Source organism: Nicotiana attenuata, unplaced genomic scaffold, assembly GCF_001879085.1.
Source record: "Nicotiana attenuata strain UT unplaced genomic scaffold, NIATTr2, whole genome shotgun sequence".
NCBI classification, from domain to species: Eukaryota; Viridiplantae; Streptophyta; class Magnoliopsida; order Solanales; family Solanaceae; genus Nicotiana; species Nicotiana attenuata.
The window spans coordinates 468,384-485,365 of NW_017670593.1; positions in this window are offsets into that span (position 1 = coordinate 468,384).

Consider the following 16,982-nt stretch of genomic DNA (forward strand, 5'->3'; position numbering starts at 1 on the left):
CGTCCACATTAAAGTTGTATTCCGACAATCGTTGTGCTTCTTTGGGACCGATAGACCTATCAAAGCTGTTTTTACTCATGAGTCCCCGTGAATTTTGACCTTGATCATTTCTCGTTTCATTCCGTGCAGAATTTTGCCCAGATTCGCTGCCTCTACGGCCTCCATTATATGGTTGATATCGATCTCTATTCAGTCTTGGTTCTCGGTCGATATCCCTTTTGATTCTATCTACGGGTCTGATAGGAAAAATGGACCCACAAGGCCCCCCCAGTTGATCACCCTCGACCCTGATCTTCGATTGATACCGATTGTGCACATCGCCCCAAGTGACAGCTAGGTATTCGATCAAATTCTGCTTCAACTGCTGTGAAGCCGCTGAACTTCGAACATTGAGACCTTGAGTGAAAGCTTGAACAGCCCAATAGTTAGTGGTCGGTGGCAAATCCATCTGTTCCATTTGGAATCGAGGCACAAATTCCCTGAGCATCTCGTTGTCCTTCTACCTTACCTTGAAAAGGTCCGACTTCCTGGTCGTGACCTTAATAAATGGTGTAAGGCGGTCGATGTCAAATATAATAATCCAACTAGGTTGGGGTCGAATCCCACAGGGAATAGGTGTGAAAAGGTTACTTGAATAGTGTTGAACTTGATTTAAGTCGTAACCCTACTCCGTTAGCTTAAAAGAGAGTTTTGTAATTATGAGTTATCGAGAAAACTATTTTGTTATGAGAATGTAATTAATCTGATAAGGAAACCAGCCGCCGTTCACCGGGGCTTCGGTCGCCGGCTCCCCTGTCATTAGGTCACCAACTTCCTAGACCTTCCGGCACTGGGCAGGCGTCATCCCCCCTTTATATTTATAGAGATAGGGGACATAATTCACATGGATATAGTAAGTCTTGCTTGGGCTGCTTTAATGGTAGTCTTTACTTTTTCCCTTTCACTCGAAGTGTGGGGAAGAAGTGGACTCTAGGGGTCCTCCAAGCCTGGCTGAGGAAGAGTTACGGGGCGTAAAATAAAAAAATACGCTGATCAGGCACCAATCTGTATTATTAGTACATGCTCTTCAATCTGAGTGGTTAATAATGCACGTAAGTATGATGATATTGGGCTATGTAGAGAAGACCTCTGTCCTATCCATTAGACAATGGACGCTTTTCATTCTGATTTTTTTCGTATTTTAAAGCCACCTTGCCACCCACTACCACTAAATCACCACCCCCCAAGTTAAATTGGTACTTGCTGTTGCGCCATGAGCCGTTTTCACCAGGTGCTAAAGCATGGTTGTTTTGTATCCATTGAGCAAAAACAGGTTGTAATTGTATAGCGGTATCTGAAAACATATCTTGAGGACGTGTAACGACCCGACCGATCGTTTCGAGCTTTTGCACTTTGATTGCCAGTTCTCGGGCATGACTTGCCCCGTGTTATGTATTGTGGCTAATGTATATTGTTGGTTTTAGTTTTCAGAAAAATTTGGAATGAATTTGAAAGAATAGTTTCGGTTGAAAGCTTTGAATTTGAAAGGTTTGACCAAGAGTTGACTTATATGTATATGAGCTCGGATCGGAGTTTTTATTATTTGGTTAGCTTCGTTAGGTGACTTGTGACTTAGGAGCGTGATCGGAATTGGTTTTGGAGGTCCGGTGTAGAATTAGGCTTGAATTGGCGAAGTTAGTATTTTGGCGAATTCCGGTTGATAGGTGAGATTTTGATCCGAGAGTCGTAACGGAATTCCGAGAGTTGCTGTAGCTTTCTTATGTCATTTGTGAGGTGTGTGCAAAATTTCAGGTCATTCGGAGGTGTTTTGGTTGGGTTTTTGATCGAATGCGTGTTTCGGAAGTTTTAGAAGAACATAGGCTTGAATCCGATGCAATTCGATAGTTTTTGTGTTGTTTGAGGTGTTTTAATGATTGGAATAAGTTTAAATGATGTTATAGGGTGTGTTGGTGCTTTTGGTCGAGGTCCCGGGGACCTCGGGTGAGTTTCGGGTGGTCAATCGGACCATTTTCCAAGTTGAAGTGTTGCAAAAATTGTTCATCAGCTGTTGCAGAAGTATTGAACATCGCATTCGCGAGGGGCTGGTTGCGATCTCGTAGAAGGAATGTGGGAGGCCAGGAATTTTACCTTCGCGTTCGCATAAGGCATCACGAGTTCGCGAAGGGTAAAGAGGTCAGTGCTTCGCATTCGCGGGAGAAGGTCCGCGTTCGCGTATAAGGAATTAGGTCCCAGGGCAGTTGCCCTTCGCGTTCGCATGAAGGTAGTCGCATTCGCATAGATTAGGGGTCCAGAGCTTCGCGTTCGCGTGAGGGTAACCTCGTTCCGAAAGGGTATTTTTGTCAGAAGCAATTTTTGTGCATCGCGAACGCGAGAAGGGCCTCGCGTTCGCATAGAGGAAATTATCACTGGACAGAAGGGTTTTAATAAATATTTCATCCGCGAGCTAAGCCCTATTTTCACCATTTTTGAGCATCCTTGAGATCTTTTGGACGGGAATTGAAGAGGATTTCGACTGGGATTGATTGGAGATTCGACGCGCGAGGAGGTCGATTTGAGAGGCAAAGGCGTCGCGAGCTAGAGATTTCGTCGGTTCGAGGTGAGTAATGATTGTAAATGATATTTTGAGGGTTTGAAACTCCGTATCTGCACATCGTAGTGCTATATTGAGGTGACTTGCACGCCGGATAGCGAGCGTGGGGTAGAGCACCGTTGGGGATTGTGGCTTAGTCCGTCCCGGTAGATGAATATACTGTGTATTTGACTGAAATTCACTTATTATCATTTTAATTGAGCTGATTGCTATATTTGGGCTTCGTGCCAATTGATTGAATCCTTCAGGGATTGTTATTACTGGTTTCTTACCATTTGTGCATATCACTGAACTCAGTCCTAGTATTTAATATTGTTTTGCAAACTCAGCCACCTTTTCTGAAACTTGAAACTTAATTAATATTTTTAATGAAGTTTGGGCTGAATATTTCTATATGATTGTGCCCGAGGGGCTTATGTGATTTTTGGACTGAGTATGGAATCGGGCTGCGCGCCGCTGCGATATGATATTGATATTGATATGAGGCCGAGGGCCTAGTTGATGCCACGAGATGGCTTATTACTGCGCTTGGGCCGTAAGGGGCCCCTCCCGGAGTCTTCACACCTCCAGTGAGCGCCGTCGACGATAAACGGATCGGGCTACACGCCGCAGCGATATGTGGAGCGGGCTGCATGCCGCAGCGGTACTAGTACCGTTTTGTGTGTTTACTTTATTTTATTTGCTTGCCTTACCTGTTGTTGAGCTACTTCATGAGATATCTATCGGATTGCCTGACATTATCTGTTAATTGAGTGTGGTGCCCGAGGGGCGGACTTCTATGCTTATCTGCACTATTTGAATTGCATTCGTTTGCATACTGTTGAAAAAGTCATTTTCAAAAGAGGTTTTAAACTGAGCTAAGATATTTCTAAAGATTTCACAGCTTCACTATTTTTCTCAAAGCGTTTTACACTGCTCCTATATAGCATGATGGTTTGCTTTACGTGATTTCTTACTGCTCAGTTGTTATTTACCCTTATTACTCACAGAGTTGGGGTACTCACTTTACTCCCTGCACCTCGTGTGCAGATGCATGTATCTATTCACCCGGTAGCGAGTTTTGGCTGATCAGAGGCAGAGTTATATGAGTTAAGGAGGTGACTGCTAGCGTTCGCAGCACCATTTTCCTCTCTTCTGTTCGTTATTTCGGTTTTGTATTTTAGAGACCTTGTAGTGGATTTACATTCTGATAAATGCTCGTGACTTATGACACCCTGATTAGGGCTGTATGGGGTTGTAATTCCTCTAATTAATGTTATTAAGCCACATTTTGACTGTTATTCATGTTTAAATTCTTTTTAAAAAGACGAGTTGGGTTAGTTGGCTGGCCTCGTCTTCACGAGAGGCACCATCACGACCAGTGCGAGATTTGGGTCGTGACAAGTTGGTATCAGAGCCTAGGTTACTAGGTTTCACGAGTCATGAGCAGGTTTAGTAGAGTCTCGCAGATCGATACGCAGACGTCTGTATTTATCCTCGAGAGGCTGCAGAACCTTTAGGAAAACTTCACATTCTTGAATTCTTATCGTGCGTCCTTGATTCAGCTTGAAAAGAAACTCTTGAAATTCCTTCCACGCGTTCGTATGCGCGTATGAGCGCTCAGTATCAGATGTGCCTTGATGGCTTGTGATTCCCCGATCGAGGGGCGAGATGTGATTCCTGTGAGTTGATGTTGGGGCCAGTCTAGAGGACATGAGGCCGGATCTTTGCCTATGGCTTGAGCACCGACGTGCTGATTGTGTGAATAAGTGTTTTGAACTTATATGTTCGGTATTGTCTCTATTAGTGGAAGTGACGACTGGGTAGCTATGTAAAGAGTGTATTAGTACTACGAGATGTATCTATGTGACTTGGAAGTGACGAGGAAGGTCTGCTGGATGGTAGGTGAACTATTAAGTGTTTGATTTCCATTGTGATGGGATGTGTAACTCCGAGTTATGGGCGCGTGAAGAACCTTTTCATGTTTCCAGTCGAGAGTTCCGTGAAATAAATTTTATGTTGCGGTATGAGTTAAGACTCAGGAAGACTAAGTGGCGGTGTATGGCGGTGGAAGGTATACAGAAATGTTATATTGAAGCGAAGCAGGTGGGTTATCTCCTGCGAAGTGTCCTGAAATGGTGTGATCCTTATGTGTATATTAGGAGATCTCATGTGCAAGTGAAAAGTATGTGTTGAAATTTGGAATTTCGGGTCGCTTAAGAGAGTGGGCATAACTATTAGGGAATGAATGCGAGAATTGCAAAAGAGTTACAGTACGGGATGATCTGTGTTTTCACAACTTATAAATGATTTGAGTTTAATCTCACTATTGAGTGTGTCTTGATCTTTGGCTTCGAGCCAAGTGGGGGAGTCTGCTGTGAGCAGCAGTGGAATGCACGATTAGGTGCTATGTTAGTTCCAGTTTGGGGCGTGCAAGTGAATTAGCTACGACTAGAATAAAGGAAAAGTTTGACAAAGGTTATATTATGCTTCATAGAGTATGAGAATCACGGAATGTCTAGAGTGTTGTTGGTAAATGATGCTCGGCGCATAGAGAAGGAAATTGCTTGGTTGTATTGGGATGAGGATTCATTTTGCGGTGTCGGAGTGCCAATGAGGCACGGGTGGTTCTGTTCGTTAGGTCAGTAAGTTGCAGTTTGAATAAGAGTGAATGACTTGCGAGGATGGCTCTAGTATGTTCAAGATCCTACAGGGAACAATCGGTTATTTTAAAGTTGCATGTGTGGTTAGAAACTGTGTTTTCATTGAAAGAGGTTCAGATTTGTGGTATTTCTATGTTAACTATGGGGTTCTATGTATCAGTATCAAGAAAGAAAAGGTAACGGATTCGGATTCGCAGGAAGTTCTTCAGATTAAAGTATTCGGGAGCGTGATGTTTTTGGGAGTATTTAAGAGAGTATTCAGCGGCTCATGGGTATTAGACAGCGTGGAGTTATGTTTGGGTCTCGTGAAGTAAACCTGGGTTGAGAGATTGTGGTACTACAACAAGAGGGAGCATCAAGTTGAAAATGAATCAGAAGGAAATGTAGATAGATGGAGTAGCTTGATAGTAGACCGAATCGGTATGGTAAGGATATGATCAATTCTTTGTATGTGTTCGAGGTAGTGGGTTCTTACAGGTATTTTGCAATAATGCTCATGGGCTTTGATGGCTTGCTTAGCTTGGTCTAGTTAGAAGGATTCAGTCCTGGCAGTTTAATTTGTGCAAACGGAATTGGGAGAGTTCTTGTTGATTTCTACCGTGGCTGGAGTGGTGCATTTTCTACGAATATGAGAGGTACGGGATGTGTAATGACTTTTCTTCTAGATGGGATCAATGGAAGTTCTTGGCTAGTTGAGTGCGGGGATGTCTGTGGCTTGGAAGGGAGATAAAAGTTTTCCTGTTATCCTTGGATGGTGTGGTATAGGCGGTATGTTGTGGAGGATCGAGATTTGCGTGTATGAGGTTTCAGTTCAGTTGTGAAAGGAAGTTCATAACACCCTTAGGCAGCGGGTAGCCTCAGATGGTTAAGGAAATGGTATTGTTATTTGGAAGTGATTTGACGAGAGTATAGGTTTCAGAAAAAGTGTAATGTGATTAAGTTGATAGCACTTCGGTAGTATTGCAGCACTTGTTGTCAGATCGGCTGTTGATATTCGAGTCTGCTTGGCAGCACAGAAGAATATTAGAGTATCTCTCGTGGAATGATTGAGTACTAGAGGTGAGTTATATATGCGAGTGGCGAAATTGGGATCAGATATGGTAATTCGTGTGTTTTATGGACTTGGAGATTGGAAGTTCTCATATATAGGTTAGCTCGTGGTTGTGGATGACAAGATGTGGATAAGTTAGTCAGATGTTAGTATGAGCTATGATTCAGTCATTGTGAACCTTCGAAGGATTATTTATCTATTGTGGGTAACTAGAGTTGATGTGTAGTCCGTTGGGAAACCTATATGGATATGTGTCCGGCATCGAGGCGGCTTGTTGACTTCGAGTTGCTGCTGGCGAGGGATGTGTTGATTCGGTTGTTAATGAGCTATTAGCAATTAGGGGGATCTATGAGTTATCTCTCAGTGTTGTGAGACGTTACGATCTGTTGGTTATAAACACCTATGGTGCGGTTCTATCGGAATTTCATAATGGAAGTCGAGCGGGAAGAGTAATTGGGAGTTGCTCGGTGAATGGCGTATCGGATATGTTCTATCGGTATTGCGTGGTATGTGTTACTTGTTTCACTGTGGGTGTAATGATTTGTTTCGGTTCCCGACATCAAATTGTGTGTGGCTGTCGATTTTGATCATAGTGACTCGAGGTCTTTCATGTGTAACAGTGTTTGGATAGGATCGTGCATTGTAGCGAGGCTACGTGGAAACATGACCTTTCAGGGTAGATTCATGTGTTCTATTTCTATGATGTGAGACGGGGTCTCAGGTTTTTGTTGTGAATGTACTGATGATCTTGAGGTACAACTCTTTCGTCTAGGGGTCATTTTCATGATTTGAGGGTATTCAGACCGTTTCTTATTGGTGCGCGAATTATGTAAGTTGTGGCTTAGGCCTGTATTGATGTGTCATGTCACTAGAGAGGTGTTGGATTCGAGGTGATTGTTGGGGTCATTAATGAATACGAACGGATTTGATTTCAGCTTGTTGGAAGGATAAATATCGAGGTTCGGTTCAGAAATTTGCTATGGTCCTTGCCAAAGGAGAAGTAACCTTATGGATGACTGATTTGAGAAATGGTTGTGATTTATTGCGTGTTTCATTTATCATTGGCAGTATATGGAAGTGTTGGAATGAGACTTTAGTTGATAGGAGGTTTTCTACCGGTATTCGGGTGTTGTGTGCAGCTGCTGTGAACGGAAGTTATCACTACATGTGTTTGAGTTACGTGGTATATCAGATAATTGCATTTGAGGTTGCAGGCAGGGGTTATTACAGCTGGTTCGGGCTTATTATGAATAGAGATGTGAGGTTCTAATCTTGTATATGATTTTGGAAAGTGAAATGTGGTTCTATGGCTTATGGGCTGAATTGGATGGTGAAATATCAGTTACAATGTGTTATAGGACCTATATGAGATAGGGTGACGTGGGATCACCCCCAGGTATGTGCATGGTAAGGTTATTCAGCGAGTGGTTGGCTTTTAGAACAACTCTGGGTACATTCGAGGACGAACATGTGTTTAAGTGGGGGAGGATGTAACGTCCCGACCGGTCGTTTCGAGCTTTTGCACTTTGATCGCCAGTTCTCGGGCATGACTTGCCCCGTGTTATGTATTGTGACTAATGTAGATCTTTGGTTTTGGTTTTCAGGAAAATTTGGAATGAATTTGAAAGAACAGTTTCAGTTGAAAGCTTTGAATTTGAAAGGTTTGACCAAGAGTTGACTTATTTGTATATGAGCTCGGATCGGAGTTTTTATGATTTGGTTAGCTTCGTTAGGTGATTTGTAACTTAGGAGCGTGATCAGAATTGGTTTTGGAGGTCCGGTGTAGAATTAGGCTTGAATTGGCAAAGTTAGTATTTTGGCGAATTCCGGTTGATAGGTGAGATTTTGATCCGAGGGTCGGAATGGAATTCCGAGAGTTGCTGTAGCTTCGATATGTCCTTTGTGATGTGTGTGCCAAAATTTCAGGTCATTCGGAGGGTTTTTGGTTGGGTTTTTGATCGAATGCGTGTTTCGGAAGTTTTAGAAGAACATAGGCTTGAATCCGATGTAATTCGATAGTTTTGGTGTTGTTTGAGGTGTTTTAATGATTGGAATAAGTTTGAATGATGTTATAGGGTGTGTTGGTGCTTTTGGTTGAGGTCCCGGGGACCTCGGGTGAGTTTCGGGTGGTCAATCAGACCATTTTCCAAGTTGAAGTGTTGCAGAAATTGTTCATCAGCTGTTGCAGAAGTATTGGCCTTCGCGTTCGCGAGGGGCTGGTCGCGATCGCGTAGAAGGAATGTGGGAGGCCAGGAATTTTACCTTCGCGTTCGCATAAGGCGTCACGCGTTCGCAAAGGGTAAAGAGGTCTGTGCTTCGCGTTCGCGGGAGAAGGTCCGCGTTCGCGTTTAAGGAATTAGGTCCCAAGGCAGTTGCCCTTCGCGTTCGCATGAAGGTAGTCGCGTTCGCTTAGATTAGGGGTCCAGAGCTTCGTGTTCGCGTGAGGGTAACCGCGTTCGCGAAGGGTATTTTTGTCAGAAGCAATTTTTGTGCATCGTGAACGCGAGAAGGGCCTCGCGTTCGCATAGAGGAAATTATCACTGGACAGAAGGGTTTTAATAAATATTTCATCTGCGAGCTAAGCCCTATTTTCACCATTTTTGAGCATCCTTGAGAGCTTTTGGACGGGAATTGAAGAGGATTTCGACTGGGATTGATTGGAGATTCGACGCGCAAGGAGGTCGATTTGAGAGGAAAGGCGTCGCGAGCTAGAGATTTCACCGGTTCGAGGTGAGTAATGATTGTAAATGATATTTTGAGGGTTTGAAACCCCATTTCTGCACATCGTAGTGCTATATTGAGGTGACTTGCACGCCGGATAGCGAGCATGGGGTATAGCACCGTTGGGGATTGTGGCTTAGTCCGTCCCGGTAGATGAATATACTGCGTATTTGACTGAAATTCACTTATTATCATTTTAATTGAGCTGATTGCTATATTTGGGCTTCGTGCCAATTGATTTAATCCTTCAGGGATTGTTATTACTGGTTTCTTACCATTTGTGCATATCATTGAACTCAGTCCTAGTATTTAATACTGTTTTGCAAACTCAGCCACCTTTTCTGAAACTTGAAACTTAATTAATATTTTTAATGAAGTTTGGGCTGAATATTTCTATATGATTGTGCCCGAGGGGCTTATGTGATTTTTGGACTGAGTATGGGATTGGGTTGCGCGCCGCTGCGGTATGATATTAATATTGATATGAGGTCAAGGGCCTAGTTGATGCCACGAGATGGCTTATTACTGCGCTTGGGCCGTAAGGGGCCCCTCCCGGAGTCTGCACACCCCCAGTGAGCACCGTCGACGATAAACGGATCGGGTTGCACGCTGCAGCAATATGTGGAGCGGGCTGCACGCCGCAGCGGTACTAGTACTGTTTTGTGTGTTTACTTTATTTTATTTGCTTGGCTTACCTGTTGTTGAGCTACTTCATGAGATATCTATCGGATTGCCTGACATTATCTGTTAATTGAGTGTGGTGCCCGAGGGGGGACTTCTGTGCTTATCTGCACTATTTGAATTGCATTCGTTTGCGTACCGTTGAAAAAGTCATTTTCAAAAGAGGTTTTAAACTGAGCTAAGATATTTCTAAAGATTTCACAGCTTCACTATTTTTCTCAAAGGGTTTTACACTGCTCCTATATAGCATGATGGTTTGCTTTACGTGATTTCTTACTGCTCAGTTGTTATTTACCCTTATTACTCACTGAGTTGGAGTACTCACTTTACTCCCTGCACCTCGTGTGCAGATGCATGTATCTATTCACCCGGTAGCGGGTTTTGGCTGATCAGAGGCAGAGTTATATGAGTTAAAGAGGTGACTGCTACCGTTCGCAGCACCATTTTCCTCGCTTCTGTTTGTTATTTCGGTTTTGTAGTTTAGAGACCTTGTAGTGGATTTACATTCTGATAGATGCTCGTGACTTGTGACACCCCGATTTGGGCTGTGTGGGGTTGTAATTCCGCTAATTAATGTTATTAAGCCACATTTTGACTGTTATTCATGTTTTAATTATTTTTGAAAAGACGAGTTGGGTTAGTTGGCTGGCCTCGTCTTCACGAGAGGCGCCATCACAACCAGTGCAGGGTTTGGGTCGTGACAGGACGCCCCATCTATCCTCCTGAGGAGGAGTTTGGTTTCAAACCCCGGTTCGAACATGAGGAGTATACCATGCTAATGTGCGTTGGATGCAATGGAATGTAATGCTTTCAGTGTTAATATGATATATTTTTAATGGAAGGTCCTTTGATATGCAAATGGTTTCTAATTGACCACCCAATATTTCCCAATAGTTAGGTAGTATTTTTTCTTTATGATTTTTCCAAATATAAAATAGTTATAATTAAGAACAATCAATTTATGCCAAATAGAACCCACTTATTCCTAAGTGATTCTATTAAACAAGGTTTAAAGCCTTGAGTTTTTGCTATTCAATTATACCAAATCCTAACCCACTTTTCCAAGTAACGATAGAGTGAAATGGCATTAGTCAATGTTTGCAACCACCAACATTAAATGAAGCATAATAAATGAATAAATATGAACCAACCATTATATATATATTCAATGGTAAACACTCATTAACATTACACTCATTTAGGGTTCACAACCTTAGTATTTAAAACTAGCTACTCATACTAGAATCCAAGAACAAAGCAATAACTAAAGTCATAAAGCTTACAAAGATACAAGGTTCTCTCTTCAAAAGCTTCCAAAAAAATAGCGTATTCAATGCTCTAAATATAGCCTCTTTTTCAGACAAGATGTCCCACAAACCCCTAGTTAATCTATTTATAATGGGCTAAAAGTCGGGGTCAATTGTGATAAAAATACCCCTGCAGATCATATCTGCGACCGCAGAATGGGTCACAGATCACGTTTGCGGTCCGCATAAGTGCAAGTCCATCGCATAGTTGAATGCCCAGTTGCCCAGTTGTTCATTAGATCCGTTATGCAGTCCGCATATTGATTACGCGATCGCAGATGATGCCGCAGAATTGCTCTCACAGAACTTTTTCTTGCACTTATGTGGTCCGCACAAGCGTAATGCGACCGCATACTCCTCTCTCAAAAACTGGGAACAACTGCTTCATTCTGCGGTTGGTCTACTGCCCGCACATCACTTTTGTGATCGCAAAACCTGCCGCATTTCTGCCCTTCTATGGGTTTTTGTCATCTTTTTCGTGTTCTTGGTTCTTCAAGTCTAGTATACTGCAAAACACCAAAACTATATAAGAAATAGCTTAAAATGCTTTAAAAGACGAGAGAAAGTCTATGTAATTAGTATCAAAAGTGTCGAAATTCTGTGGCACATCACCCCGGCGTGTGCCTTTACAAAAGAATCTGAGAGCATAGCAAACGAGTCAATAGAATTACACGATAAATTATGATACCATATCATAGCACCCTTTGATAGAGTCTCCCTAAACTTCTTCAGCAAGACAGATTCGATCTCATCATCTTCCAAGTCATTTCCTTTTGATAGCACACGTGTAGGATGTGACGTGTTTGTTTGGATCAGTCGTCCCATTATACTTAGGAATTTCGGGCATACAAAACTTCTTGGGGATTGGCTTTGGAGCCGCACTTGGGGGGAAAGGTTTTTGTATACACTTTTTGGAATCTAATCCTTTCAATATTGGTGGTACCCTCGGATTTGGTCGATCCTGGAGTTATAAGTTTCCACCTTCTTGTCGTTTTCCTCGATCTTCATTTGCTCCTTCTCGATTCGCTTTGTCAGTTCTTCGAGCATCTTTATGATAGCAGGGTTGGTCTCCGATTCCTTCTCGTTCGATTTCCTCGAAACCGATTCGATCCTATGTACAATTTCCTGGGATGGCTCGAGTTCGACCTTGCTCGGTGTGTGATTTTGATTTTTGAGCCGGGCTATTGCTGCCGGTTGAGCCAACAACCTTTTGAAGATCACCCGCAGGATGATCCCGCCATCTTTACCGCCACGTGTATTTTGAGTAGCCGATCGGGCATCCCCGCGGATGCTGTTTTCGGGGTCGACAACCAAATTTCCCTTGATGGCTACATGTGAACTGACGTCGATTGGATCTACAGCCGGAATTCCATCGAGGCCAACAGGCGGTACAACGTTTCCTGGTGCAACATTCTCATTTTCATCGTGGTGGCCGAGATCATTGTCAATGTGTTGAGGTGTTGACTGAGAGTTTGACATTTTTTAATCCTGTAATCAAAGATACTTCACAGAACATGTGTAAAATAGTATGTGTTATGAAAGTTTGTATCAGGTAAACACTATTATCCTTAGCCCCACGGTGGGCGCCAAACTGTTTACCCTAAAATCGGATAACAATTGAATTTATATGCGGTTTTAAGGATACGTGATATAACTTGGTACAAATTGAGAAGAATAAATTAGTATTGAAATACACAATTAAAGAATAAATGCAAACCACACAAATTGAACAGCCTTGGCCCTCGAGTTCGGTCACCCTTGAACCAAATATGTATCAACTGGCTTAAAAACAGAATAACAAGACAATGATAGCTAGAAAATGACAGCATATTGCTTTGTATTGCGTGAATATGATGATCCTTTACAAATGATCAGACCCCCTTTATATAGTAGGCGAGTCCTACTCTTGATACAATTCTAAATACAGTAAGAAATTCCATGATTAGCTAATTAATCGGCCTCTTCTTGATACGTGCCGAGATTTCCGCCGTGATCCTCGCCCGATCGCGGATATTTTGGCTTTCCGTTATTTGGCTTGGTAGGCTTCCCTTGATCTTGCTCGATCTCTATCCCGCTCGGTCTCAATCTTGGCTGATCTTGATCTCGATCGGTCTCAGGGTCACGAACTCGGAAATCTAACTTCGTATCATGGTCCGATATAACATGGGATCGAACATTGGCCTGTCACGTCCCAGTCTCGATTAATCACACAAAAAGGGCAAGCCTGATTTTAACCGTATACAAAGCCCCTCCACAGATCATATTGACAAAATAATAGTAGCAGAAATACCTGATTTGGAAGTTGATCCTGACAGTTATAATGTTGTTAAGAACTTTATGATGCATGGACCTTGCGGAGAATTGAATCCACATTATGGAACAATCAAGAAACAACTAACCAACCAAACAACTATATTGATTTAATGAACTACTGAATTGAACTACAACCAACTGAATATGCAAAGGAGCAAAAATACTGAAAGAATAGTAGAGAGAAGATGAGAGGAGAAAAGCAGAGGAAAAGATGAGAAGCAGAAATACAATGTAAAACTAGCCTAAAACTATTATGCCTAGTAACAGTGACTTATAACATATTCCTTATGCTCCATACGTCGCATAGCACGCACTCCCTCAGCGCATTTTGTTAGCCTGGACCCACCACAAAATCAATTAATCTTCTAGATGGCATTTTCACACGAGTACTCTTTGTAGGCTGAGTAGGATTATTATTATCCAACGTATCATCCCTGTTGTCCTCTATGTCACTTTTATCATTCAGAACAATACCTCCCTCCTATGAAAGAACCTTGTCCTCAAGGTTCTGAGACGGCTCAATCCCAGGCTCAGCAAAATCCGACAGTCGTAATGGGGTAATCTGTTGAGCTGGTTCCCCAATGCAACTTTTTAAGACTCAAACATGGAAAATAGGATGGATGCGAGCCGCTTCTGGTAAGTCTAACCTGTAAGCTACTTGGCCAATGCGTTTAAGGACTTGACAAGGCCCAAAGTAACGCATATCCAGCTTTGGATGTTGTTGCAGACGCACAATATTCTGACGATAGGGCTTAAGATTGACAAACACCTAATCCCCCCAGCAAACTCAAGCTCAATACGATGCTTGTTAGCTAGCTACTTCATGCGAGTCTGTGCCTTGATCAGATTGAGCTTCAGTAATGCCAAAATTTCATCCCTGTCCACGAAACAATTTTCCACCAACTCACTAGGACTACTACCACTGATGTAACGAGCTATATTAGGAGTTTCTCTCCCATAAAGAGCTTGAAAGGGAGACACACCAGCAGAAGTCTGGTAAGAAGTGTTGTACCAGTACTCTGCCCAAGGCAACATCGAAACCCACTTATATGGCGAATCAACAACATAGCATCGAAGATATTGTTCCACGCATTTATTGAGGGCCTCAGACTGCCCATCGGATTGTGGATGATAAGCAGTACTTATAGCCAAAGAAGTTCCCTGCAATCGATTGATCTCCTGCCGAAAGGCATGCAAGAACTGAGGATCAAGATCAGTAAGTATGGTCCTTGGCTCGCGAGTCGGCCTCCGAATGTCCCGAATCTAGCCACAAGCAGTACAATACAATTAATATAAGTTAAAGGGATCAATTCCACAAGAAAACTACTAAATTAGACCCAAAAATTCGAAATTGGCTCAAACCCGAAATTCCACAGGACGAGATTCCACTTGTGAATTTGCCAAAGCGCTTAAGTAAATAAATATTTATATATGTCCATTTAAGAATAAATTAAATGTATCAATCATAAGAAGCATAAGGTGTGGCAGTTCAGCCAACATAAATTGATCTTTACACCCAAAGTAATGCTAGTATTGAAAAACTTTACCAAAATCAGGCATATCCATGGTGCCTCTACAATAAACATTTTAAAAATTCGTTCTTGTTTGAAGAACCAAGGGGGAAAGAAACATGATTAAAGATGCCTCGTACGAATATCAGACAAAGTAGGAACAGAGAAGAAATGGAATAGTTGTGACTTTTAATGAAGGGGTATTAAGAGTTTTAGTATTTTTTATTTTTTTTATAAATAGACATTCAAGTTATTTAGAAGGGTAAATATGTAATTTAACTTTTCACTTTTGAGGTTTTATTTTATATTAATGTAGATATAGATATAGATATAGAAATAGTTTTTAATATGCGCTAACATTTGTCAAAGAAATGGAATGATTAAAATATGGCATTTCTTATTAATCATTAATAATTTTTTTCAGAACGGAAGTACTATCATTTATCATCTATTAATGATAATAAAGAAGCATAATATAGTGTAGATATTAAAGAGACTATGTCTCTCCCGTACCTTAATTATGTACTTTTTAATTTAGGACTTTCCACTTTTATAAACAACTAAGCAAAATTATATATTTATGTATCAATCGCATCTCATAGACCCATAATGCTTTCTGAAGAGACCAATATCCATATTTAATCGAAAAGTGATTCTATGTTATGTTCTATAATTGGTAGATTAGACGCATAATATGTTGCCTTTTACTAATTTAGGGTGCTAATTTCACGTGCATCACTAACTTTTGACAATCAACAAAGGAATAACTTCCAAAAGTAGGTACTATTCCGTTTATAAATGACCACTGGACAAATTCCGAAAAAAGGAAACAAAGGGCAAACTGAATACATCCTGTCAAATTTGGTGTAAGACGCATTTAAATGATTTTATTAGGATTAGCAATTAAACTTTGGTGTGAGTAGCAATTAAACAAAGGGCAAACTTGATGTCTTCAATTACTCCGACTCTGATCATAGAATTTAAAAAAGAAAATGACAGATTTTAGAAAATTGTCATTTTAAACATAGCATGTGTTTGGTTATAAAAAAAATTTATTTACACGTAAAATTAAAAATTTATTTAAATTTGTCTAAATTTAAAAAATATAATTTTTCAAAATAGATTAAAAAGAAAATAGGGTCACATAAATTGAAACTGAAGAAGCATAGAAAAACTCGCTCATGAGTTTATTGAAAGGATTATTGTCTTATCATGAGTCGATGATTTCAACAAGGGCCTTCATGTTGGTAGCCTCGCTCAAGAAATTTTTGAGAACATTGAACGCCTACTTCGTTGACCATTCTGAAAGGTGAACCGAAGAGTTAAGGGACAATCTCATTAGCGGGAAAAAACCAATCAGTTTGAATTTTCGTGATCTTTGAAGTGCACCAATATGGTAGCTTGATATCAAAACCAAGTTGTAACCCTCCCAAACAACGAGCGGAAAAAAATGAAAGCGCTAAAATAAATAACACTATGCGGCCAAAACGAGACGATGCACCGGCAAAATAAAAAAAATTCATTTCAGAACGAGCAAAGCTGTGTAAAGTAGAATGATAGAAATTCAGAATTGAGTTCAAAACAATATCTGTATAAATCTATAAATATTCTGGACCTGATTTTTGTATATATTGAATTTATAGATATCTTCTTCCAATGGCACAAACGGATCGTGGTTTCTACGAGCCTGTATGCTATAATTTTTTTAATCAGGCACACAAAGCAGTAAAAAGTAGAATGACATAGGGTGTGTTTGGTATGAAGGAAAATATTTTTCACTTTTCCCATGTTTGGTTGGCTTAAATGTTTTGGAAAACATTTTCCTCATGACTCATTTTCCTCCAATTGGAGCAAAATGTTTTCCTTATCAAGAGAAGGGAAAACATTTTCCAAAAATCTTTATCAACCTTCTCCACCATCACCAACCCACCCCACTCCCTCTCCAAAAAAGGCTTTTTTTTTTTTTCAGTTTTTCCGTTACCACCCACCCTACTACCCCTCCACCCCACCCCACCCACCCCCCATCCCCCACCGCAAAAAAAATTATTTTTTTTTAACCTGAATTTTTTTTTTTGGCAATTTTAAATTTCTATTTTTTCGTTTTTCTGCACCACCCACCTCAACCCCTGCACAAAAAAAAATTTTACTTTTTTTTTGTAATATAAA